The sequence below is a fragment of the Myotis davidii genome, unplaced genomic scaffold (genome assembly GCF_000327345.1).
Source record: "Myotis davidii unplaced genomic scaffold, ASM32734v1 scaffold540, whole genome shotgun sequence".
NCBI classification, from domain to species: domain Eukaryota; kingdom Metazoa; phylum Chordata; class Mammalia; order Chiroptera; family Vespertilionidae; genus Myotis; species Myotis davidii.
Window position 1 is genome coordinate 942,001 of NW_006292916.1, and position 8,527 is coordinate 950,527.

Here is an 8,527-nt window from a genome sequence, read left to right on the forward strand (position 1 = left end):
TCTGGGACAGGACAGGCCACCTCTACGGCAGGCCTTTGTGACTGTTGTTTCCTCTGCCTGGAAGCTTTTCCTTTCTTCTCAAATGTCACCTGAGGCTCCTCTTTAAGTCTGCATCCAGCCATATCCAATCTGGGTGTCACACTCCCTGCTTTTGTTTTCTCTAAAGCCTGGTTATCATTTAACATAACACGTATTTCACCACTCCTCTGTTTATTCACATTCCTCCACTAGACTTTAAGTGGAAGCAGAAATGTATTGATTTGTTTGCTACTATGTTCCTAACACCTGGGACAGCACCTGGCACCTGGGAAAAGCAAAGATTGTGAAGCAAAGAGTGAGTCAGGACCCAGCGATGTAGGTTTCATCCCAATTCTGTTTTGTGACTTTGTACAAATCACTTGACCTTCCTGCATCTTCATTTCCTCCTCCCCAGGGGGCCTGGGACTTGTCAGCTGGCCGGCCACTTGCAGGGTTGCCCTGGGATGGACTGGGGGTAAGGGCACGTGTACTGTGAGGCTAGGTAGAGATGCGTGTGAAAGCACTGCCTACATGCACAGCTTTAAATGGTTTCAGACTGGGACTGTTTCCCCTGTGCCCTTCGCATGAACAAGTTTGTTACATCTCCATCACACACATGTTCAGCCCTCCAGCACGACATGAGGAGGGTTGGTCCACTCTATTTTCTCAAAACTAGTGGAAAACTGGGGCAGACCTGGAGATCTGTCAGGAGGCCAGACTAACATCTCTGGGATTTGTTTTGTTGTTCTATGAAATTCCTGGATGACATGCTCATGGGGTTTTTGAAAAACTATAATAAGGGAAGAAATTCAATGAAAAAAAGTTCATTGCCTCTGATAATAGAACAATTCTTTAAGGTCACCTTGTGTGCAAAGGGATGGTCTAAAAGTGTAAGAGAAAGCAAAAGGATTCTCGTACTGTTTATACTGAGTCGTTCAGTCTGCATTAAAAAAAATTTATCTCATGAAGTTCAGACCCCATGGATCTTTCTTTTATACATTGAAGCTCTTGAGCAGTAAAAGCCCAGGTATGTTTTCAGTGACCAGGTCAGTAGCTCTACAGAATAATGACAGTGTCCCACTAGCTGAGGCCACCAGCTACCCTCGTCTCCACCCCAAGCTCCACCTGCGCTTGAGCTACCTTAGGGACTAGGTTCTCTGTGGGGTGGAAGAGCAGTTGTGCCCTCTAAGGACTCACCAGACTTCAGTATGAAAGGTGGTTACTCTTGCAATGTCCCAGGATCCCAAGGAAATAAAACAGCACATGAGTGTCATTGAACAGGTGATAGGATGGTGCATGAAACCAGATACAGGAAATATACGTCGCCATCCTGATTGTTCTACAGCAATTTAAAAATGACAAATTTTTCATTGCTAAGAACTAAGAACAAGAGATGAGCGCCCCCTGGTGGAGAGACACTCGGGTATCTCATGGTATTGTACCCACCTCAACTCTTCCTAATGAAAACAACTGCCAAATTCAGCCAATCTGCACCATCTTCTGGCTCAAGTGCATTGTGAGCATATATTTGACAACATCCTTTAAACTTGTTCAAAGCAGTAATAATTTCAGAGCTAATAACTCTAATTCCCCGTGCTGGGTCTACCAGATGCTGCGCGTGTTCGCTCCCCAGGGAGGCCGCACTAGGACCCGTTTGTCTCCCCAGAGGCCTTTCTCTTCAGTGTGTTGGGATTCCCAGCTGTTAAGGAGGAAGTGACAGTCCTGTTGCTTATGGAGCCTCTCCCCACTTCAATGCCACAGCACTTATTTTCATGCAAGAAACATTTATTAGATATTAAATATCATGTAGGCACTGGTGATACCCAAATACACAGGAACAACCTCTGGCTTTGAGACCCTGTCCCACAAGGAGGCAGCAGACATACATCTAAGTGGTAAGAACTATTGTTACCCAACTAGAAGGGTTTGCCTCTTGGGGTGCTCTATTCAAGAATGAGATGAGATGTGATTGCCACAGCCAGTAAAGAAGACAGGGGATTGATATTCAAAGCTCTGTCTCCCAGAAGGAAGGCTTCGCCATTGCTTATTTATTTGGTCAATAACACATTGATTCCTTCTTTGCAACTGGCTATATTTATCCTTGTATTCCTGTCCTATCAGCTGCACCTGCAAAATACTGCGCTACATTTTAACATTTAAGCAAGAGAGCATTTAGGAAGAACCTCCCAGACCTTGAGACCTTGTCCCATCTAACACTATGATTGCATACAAAAAACAAGTGCAAAAACTTGGAGATGAAGAAGAGACCTGTGGCCATTGTCAAGACCCCCAGTGTCCACCTCACTCGGGGCCCGTCTTCCCATTCCTGAGTTCAAGCTGGAGCTGCAGCTGTGGCCACGTGGACAGAGCCTGTCCTCTGGGGCCCTCTGCCCTCCCTGGCGAGTCTGGCCTGGGTGTGGACACACTGCTTTTCCTCTTTGTCCATCCACAGCAAGATTGGAATTTTCCAGTAGAAATGTTTACCAGGCAACTGGAGGGAAAAACAATAACAAACAAGGAAGCGCAGGGTCTATAAAGACCAGCTTGCTCAGAGAGGAGCCCTATGCACTGTGACGGGCACCAAACCGAGCGCAGGCTGGCGGGGCAGAAGCGCTGCTCAGTGCACAAGCTCTTTTGGCTCCTTCGCCCCACACGTGTCTCCAGGGGTGCAAGGCCAAGCTGAGGCGGATCGGAGCTCATGTCACTGCTGTGTCTGCTGATATGTGCAGTACATGCTGGAACCTGCTTCCTGAACTCGGCTCTGGGGTGGGCTCATGGCACCAACTTCCCCAGCTCCCACTGCAGCCCCTGCCTCCCGGCTCTGAAAATGAAGGTCCTTCTTCCCCCTCTTCTTCCACCGCCTCCTTTTCTTTTTCTTTTTTCTTAGACCAATGAACATTTGAGTTGTGCCTGAGCTTGGCAAAGATTTGTTTTGGTTACTCTGGGATAGAATATGTTTTCTAATTTTAGTGCATGTCTCAATCTCACCTTGAGGAAATGTCAAAACGCCTTCCCTTTAAATAGCATTAATTGGCTCAAGTAAGTTGACTCTGGGAAAACTGGAAATTCAGCAATGCTGAATTCGAGAAGCTGATCTTGGGATTGTATTCACTTGGTAAAAACCCAGGACCGAATCTGGAGGTGAAGTGGTGCTCTCCCTGTCCGAGAAATTGGCAGGCCAGACAGACGGGTTCCTAGGCCTGGTTTTGGACAAGGCCTGCGTCTGAAGTCCAGCTCAATGCTTACTAGCTGGGCCTCACGAGGGCAGGGCCACGCTGAGTCCTAGTGCTCCTCTCTATGCAATGGCACAGGCTGAGGCACCAGTAAAGAGCTTAGTGCAGTGCCTGGACATAATAGGTTCTCAATAAATGGTAATTTGTGCCCGGCCGGTGTGGCTCAGTGGTTGAGTGTCAACCCATGAACCAGGAGTTCACCAGTTCAATTCCTGGTCAGGGCACATGCCTGGGTTAAGGCTTGATCTCCAGTAGGGGGCATGGAGGAGGCAACCAATCCTTGATTCTTTCTCATCATTGATGTTTCTATTTCTCCCTTCTCTCTGTAATAAAAAAAGTTTTTAAATAGATACACATATGTGTGTGTGTGTGTGTGTATAAAAGGTAATTTGTTATTGCTGCTGCTGTTAACTGGGAATCTACTAGCTTCCAGGCACGTGACAGGTTCTCATTTACCCCTCACGACAGTCCTATGAGGAAGACTTACTCTGCTTTTACTACAGGGATGGGGTTTGAAAACAATAAACTTTCACGAAGGCCCATTTCTAAGTAGCAGAGCTGGACTTCAAACACTAGTCTGTTAACTGCCAAAGTCTTTGTTAAATTACCACTTTTATTTTTTTGATGCAAAAACCAGATACAGAAAAGTATTCAAATCCTAAGTGTCCAGCTCAACGAATCGCCACAAAGTGCACACACTGTGTAACCAGCAGGAGGTCCGGAAGTGGAGCATCCCCTGTACGAGGCAGGAACAGCAGGTGCCCTCGGGAGAAGCAGCCCCACGCCAGGCTCGCTTTCTGGGTTTTTTTTCTCTCGGAGCTTCATATCCCTCAGCTCTCTGAAGTCTTGAACAGATCATGCTTTTGTCCTGCTTTTTTTTAGGAGGGTTGGTCCCAATCACCTACCTGCCATTACCAGAAGCCCAAAGCCCAGGCCACCACACCGCTGGCAACGAGTTTAGAGGAGGAACCACCCCTGCCGACAGCTGCCGGCCTCCAGAACTGTGAGGGAGTCGGTTCTGTGGTTTAAACCACCCAGTCCAAGGGGCTTTGTCACAGCGGCCCCAGCAAAGTCCTGCAGAGGGTAACAGAGATGACACATTTTGTTAAGATGATGTGACTACATGTTGGGGAAATGAAGACTCTGGAATTACCAGGCTAGAGAATAACATTTCTCAAAACTCTGATTCCTGCACCAGATAAGTAAAAACTCACCCAGGCTCCTGATAAAAATGACACATCTCCATGAGTGACACCTGCAGGAATTGTGAAGCCAGAGGCCCAGGTTCTGCGCTCTGAACAAGCCCTCAGCTCGTTCTCCCAGGCCCGAAGTTCGTCATTGTTTACAGCTTGTGAGCTCCAAACCCCACAGGGCATCACCTTTGGGCCTGTGATGCCAGGAAAGCACAAGTCACTGCTTCATCAATGTAGACAAAAAAACCCACAATTATTGTGAAAATGGCTTTAAAAGTCCCTCAAAACCTCCTGTACGTGCGCATAAGCATATTTCAGACAAGCTTGCCCACGCGGGTGGTGTGGAAGGCAGCCCTCCGCGGCTCCAGGCCGCACCCTGTCCGCCGTTCGCTATTCCAGGGCTCCCTGGAAGGTCTGGCTTGAAGAAGGCATTTTGTTTTTAACCCACGTTTTTGGTAAACGACCACCTTTAGTTACAAAAATAAATGCACACTCTCAGTGCCACGTTGATGAAAGCTCTCGGCAGTGGGACAAGCCGTGGAGTGGTCCCCTCGCAGAGCAGAGCCTCTCACCAGACAGCTGGCCTCAGGCTATTGTTGTTCTGTTCTGTCTGCAGGTAAGTTTCAACATTGCCCGTTTGCGAGGAATTTGCCTTTTAAGTCTAATCTTTCGCTGTGGAGTAAAATTACAAGAAGCCATATTTTCTCACAAAAGGAATCCATGATGGTCTCACAGAGATAACACTCTGAGCCCTTTTCTCAGGATAAAACCATTTCCAACCAGAAAATCCTCCACAGGAAAAGCCGAAGTGAACACGGGCAGGCGTGTTCCTCTGGAGCGTTGTCATACGTGGTCAGTTCTGTGGAGCAGATTCTAAAAGTGACTTGCAACCCCTTTCTGTTGCCTTTCTCTCCTCTAGAGAATGAAAAAGCAAAATTCTCCATGGCTCAGTCTCTCTCGCAGGTGGGGCTTCGGTTGTGTGTGGTGGGGTGGGGCGAGGCTGGATATCCGAGGAGGGAAGGTGGACATCCCAGAGAGGCTGCGCCTTCCAAAGCAAAAGACAATACCCCTCTGAAGAAAGCACTTCCTTTTTCTCCTGGGACCTCTCCACTCTTCCCGTTGAAACAAAATTGCAGCAATTGGAAGAACAGCAGCTAACTTGTGACCAGGAGGTGGAAAGTATGGAGAGGAGATCCAGTGAGCTACAGGTGGAGGAAGAAAACACAGAAGGAGACTCGATCCCTGAGGCCTCTGAGCATCTGCACAAGTTCTGGGTGGCCCACCTCAGACTCCGTGAGACAAATAAACCTTGTCTGCTTTAGTCAGTCTTGGGAGGGCTTCTGTAATTTGTAGCCACATACGTTCCTAACCGATAAACACTGGTCCACATTTTCCATGTTCCTTTATCTCACCTTTTCTCTATGCAATAAAATGATAGATTCTGCAGGGGGTGATGACAGCAGACATACTCTTCCATAAGGGTCTATGCTGATCATCTAATTAGCGATGCCAGCAGCCCTGATGGAGTCTCCAAGAGACATGCCATGCAGATCTGCCATTCCTCCACTAGAACACTTTCTGCGTGTGTCAGAACCCAGAGATAAGGGCAGCACAGTGAGCTTAAGCACTCACTATGTGCCAAACACTGTTTTAAGTCTGTGCAGTTATTCACTCATTTAATCCTTATAACATTCCTAAGTAGTATTTTTATTAATCACAGTTACAGAGGAGGAAACCAAGGCTCAGAGAGTTTAAGCAACTTGTCTAAAGTCACACAGCTTCTCAGTGAGAGAGCCAGGTTTGGCCCAGGCTGACAGCTCCAGGCCCCGGACTCCTAATCACATGCTCTCTGGTAACCAGAGTCAAGTAATTTTTTCCAACTGACAAAGCAACTCTTAAAATCAATGAGTTTCTGGGGTACAATTTTCAAAAATAAGGGCTTCTAGGCCCCCAAATTCTTACCACCTGTAGAACCGATGATGTTCTACCTCCAGCTCTCAGCCAGCTGGGCTCACCCCGCGATGAGAGGGAGCGAGTGGGAAGCAGGACAGATGGTCTCTGACAGCTCCAGAACCCACCCCATTTAGGTCTCCTGCCAGAGTCATGTCTGCAAGTCTCGAAATAGGCCTTGTACAAACTTGCTTACATCATTTATTTTTTAAGTAAGCAAGACCCAGTAGTTTGAAGAGGAAGTGCCTGACTTGTTTCCTTGGCGTGCTTTTTTCCATAGCCCGCATGGAGGCCAAGCCTCTGTGTTTGATTACTGTATCTCTGTGCCCTACTAGAGTTTAACTGATGGTTGCAAAGCTATAGGCCTGTAAGTGGACCTTCACACATGCTCTTTGCATAAGTTATCTGAAAAGAAAGTAATAATATCAATTGACTGCTGAATACTTTATGAAACTTATTAAGCAGTTTTTATAATGCCTAATTGTACATCTTTAGTTATAGTTAAAACACCTATTCCAATTCTCACCCAACTTAGGGAATGAAAACAAGTTAACATGAAAACGATAAAAATTTGTTTTTGCTTCATTGGAAATTCTTCAGCTAGAAATGGAGAATGTCAAATTGTTTTAGTCAGCTGTGGCTTCCTCCTTCCTCTGTGAAAACTAAACATGGCTGTTTAGTTAGGTCTAGCCTATATAATAAAAGGCTAATATGCAAATTGTCCCCTTGGGAGTTCAACCCACCAGGAGTTTCACTGCTTGCTATGATGTGTGCTGACCACCAGAGGGCGGCGCGGAATGAAGGAAGGCCCTGACCGGAAGCTGGAAGGTCCTGATCAGCCCTGATCACTGGCCAGGCCTAGGGACCCTACCTGTGCACGAATTTTGTGCATCAGGACTCTAGTTGTTTTGTAAAATCCCATCTGTTTTCTCTGACTATTGTTGATATAAAGCATGAATATGGCTCGCTGTCTGCTGGGCTGGAAATAGAGCCAATCCTGTCCTTCATTCATGATCTATCATTCACCATTATTCCTGCAGAATTTCTAATTACATTCTTATTAATCATCCTATTGCCCCTCATTATGACAACTACTTTCCATTCAGTCCTGGGCCTACTCAACTGATTCCCAGTGGCCACACACAGCTTCCTCAGACTGTGCAGCGTGAGACAACTCAAACTCCCAGAATCTCTTCTGCTGCCTCATGTGCCCGCATCCTAGGTGCCTGAGGGGTTAGGTTCCTTCTCCCATAATCATTATTCATTCCCTAATCATGCAACTATTTGCTGAATTCCCCCTGGTTTCCAGGCTCATGGCCTGGTGAGGATGGTGGGTCAAGAAAGCCACTGACCACGGCAAACCTTGCCAATGCCAACAGCCCGTCCTCCTGTGGTCCCCTCAGGTCCCTGGGTTAGAACACTTTCAGGTACAGGTAACAGAATCCCATCCTCAATGGATCAATAGCAGGGAAGACGGATCATCTCCTAAAACAAGAAGTCTGGAGGTAGGGCTCATGATACAGAAGTTTAAGAGAGTTGTCAAGGAGTTGGGTCATGTTCATCTTTCTGCTTCTCCACTTAGCTTCCTCCTGGGGCTCACTCTCCCCATGTGCTCACAGGACAACTGACGAAGTTTCTAGGGAGCCATCCAGACATGACTATTTCACAGGAAGAAGAAAGGGGCTATCTCTTCCTTTTGTTTCTTATTAAGGGTGAAGAAATCTTGCCCTGGCTAGTGTAGCTCAGTTGATTGAGTGTCATCCCATGCACCACCAATGGGTTGCGGGTACGATTCCCAGTCAGGGCACATACCCAGGTCCTGGGTTTGAACCCTGGTTGGGGAATCTGAGGGAGGCAACCAATCAATGTTTCTCTCTCGCTCTCTCTCTCCCTCTCTCCTCCTCTCTCTCTAAAATCAATAGAAGCATATCCTCAGTGAAGAAGTATTTACTGGAAGCCTCCCACCAAACTATCCCTTAAATCTTGTTGAACAAAACTATCCCATGCTCATGTTTGTTTGTTTGTTTGTTTTTAAATCCTCACCGGAGTCCTAACCGGTTTGGCTCAGTGGATAGAGCACTGGCCTGCGAACTGAAGGGTCCCAGGTTCGATTCCGGTCAAGGGCATGTACCT